Below are 2,392 nucleotides of genomic sequence, written 5' to 3'. Positions count from 1 at the left end.
TTCAAAGATATTTTCTTTCTGCAAAATGTATGTATTTTAGATTTTCCATTACCTTTCCACCCTCTTACCCCTGGAAAAAGCTAAGACTAATCTCTTTCTGTTATATCCTTATGATGACATCCCTGTAAGTCCCCTATAAGTGGACTAGGCCAGGGCAACATATCAAAATTTGAGGGCTTCAAAAAAGAATTAAGAAATAAGTATTAATGTATTGTAAAGGTAATGAACTACAGAACATGACAATGCTAATAGGAGGGTTGAGCTATCAAAATATTTGATTGAGCTGACATGACAATATTTTATCACTTAGTAAACTGGATGAACATAAATGTTCATTCTAGAGAATACAAACCTGAATGGGAAACACTTGGGGATTTTTTTTTTAATGTGAAAATTTTTCACATCTGAAAGTCTACTAAAGCCAAAATTCTAGCCTTAGATCTTAGGCTCACATGATTTGGATGTAAATGCAATGTAAGAAGCATTGTCTTTAATCTTTAAAGATTCTAGTGTGAGATTTGTTGGCTTTTTGGTATCTCCCCATTACTTTTTGTAAGGCAAACTTCACTTCCTTGCTCCTAAGGCTGTAAATGAAAGGATTAAGCATTGGGGTAATGATGACATAGAACAAGGAGATAAGTTTGTCTCCCTTTGCTGAGTAGAGGGACTTGGGTCTCATGAACCTGACCAATCCTGTTACATAATATGTTGTCACAACAATCAGGTGGGGAGTACAGGTGGAAAAAGCTTTTTTTCTGCCCTCCATTGAGTTTATTCTCATTGTTGCCACCAGGATGCAAAGCTAGGAGAGGATAATGAGGATGAAAGGGAGTAATGCCATTCCAGCTCCTCCTAGAGTCATCATGGTCTCTTGCAGGGAAGTATCACCACAGAACATGGGAAAAATTATGGGCACTACACAGAAAGTGTAGTCGATAACATAAGGACCACAGAGTGGAAGGATTGCAAAGTAAAGTGACACTATTGAGGCAAAGAAGCCAATGGTCCAGGTCCCCAAAGCCAGTGCCAGTCACACAGAAGTGTTCATGATGAGCAGATATCTCAGTGGGTAACAAATGGCCACATAGCAATCCACAGCCATCACTGCAAGCAGAAAGCACTCAGTTGACTTGAGGAATAAGGTGATGTAGGTTTGGGCAAGGCAGAAGTTGTAATATATAACTTTTCTCATTGCCAAGAAGTTAAGGAGCATCTTGGGGACTACAACTGTGCTAAAAGACATGTTGAGGAAGGCCAGATGACAGAGGAAGTAATACATGGGTGTCCATAGAGAGAACTCAAGAGCAACTAAAGATATGACAGTTGTGTTTCCAAAGAGATTCACCAGGTAGGCCAGTGAGAAGAGGAAGAAGAAGGGAATTTCAGCCTGGGGGAGATCAGAAAATCCCACCAGGACTAGCTCAGTGATAGTGCTGGAATTCTCATGTCCCATTCTGGCCATTGAAATTTGCCAATATAAACTAGGGGAAGGAGGAAACAAAAAGGGTTTTAAATGGAAATTATGAGTTAAAATGAATTCCTTTTCACATGAATTACAACTCTAACATCAAATGTCTATTGCATTGAAAAATTATTGGTGAATTGTCATTGGACAAATATTTGATTTAAAAGAATAATCCATTGGAGAAGTATTACATTCTTCCCTAAATTAAAGTGAGCTTTATACGATTATCTGTTTCCTCAAAATTATACAACTTCTGGATTTAAAGCTGAGAATTATACCAACCTCTATGTATTATTTCAATGAATTACAGAATATTCCTCCATGTTTGATTAATCGCCTTATTATTGTTGTCTCATAAAAATAAACTGACTTCTCAACATTACAGAAAGGGAAAATAGCGACTGAAAATTACTTACCTCCCCTTACAATATACAAAAAATTAAAATTATATTATATTTAATATTTAAATAAACCAAAAGTTTGATTTTTTTCATTTCTTGTCCCTAGGAGCACAAATTGTCATATCATAGAAAATGGAATGAACTTCCAAATTTAAATATTGTGACTATGTTTCAAAACCTCAGTATTAATTAGAAGAATATAAGTAATTCATTAAACAATCAGACTTTGAAACTTCTAGTAATGTTTTTGTAGAATATAATCTATTTTTCTCAAAACCAGGCATTTTAGCCATTTTAAGTTCATTATGAAATTACATTTATGGCCTTATGTCTCATATATAGTGCACATACTGTGTTCCACCTTATGTTTGCTATAACAATACTGGTGAGTTAAATTTACCAACCTGAGTTCAAATGGGAGAAAAACGCTCATTATATAAATTGCAGAATAATTTACACACCATACACCTGCTAAAGCCTGCAATTATTACACAAAACAGTAATTAAACACAATAAAATAAAACAA

General features: G+C 35.2%; 1 pseudogene; it reads right to left on the bottom strand.

Annotated features, from left to right (window-relative positions):
- Positions 1 to 490: 490 nt before the first annotated feature.
- LOC119533098 lies at positions 491 to 1,567 on the bottom strand (annotated as a pseudogene).
- Positions 1,568 to 2,392: the final 825 nt, after the last annotated feature.

The sequence above is a fragment of the Choloepus didactylus genome, chromosome 4 (assembly GCF_015220235.1).
Source record: "Choloepus didactylus isolate mChoDid1 chromosome 4, mChoDid1.pri, whole genome shotgun sequence".
Taxonomy (NCBI): domain Eukaryota; kingdom Metazoa; phylum Chordata; class Mammalia; order Pilosa; family Megalonychidae; genus Choloepus; species Choloepus didactylus.
The sequence above is the reverse complement of the archived record's forward strand: the minus strand, read 5'-3'. Positions and strand labels throughout refer to the sequence as shown.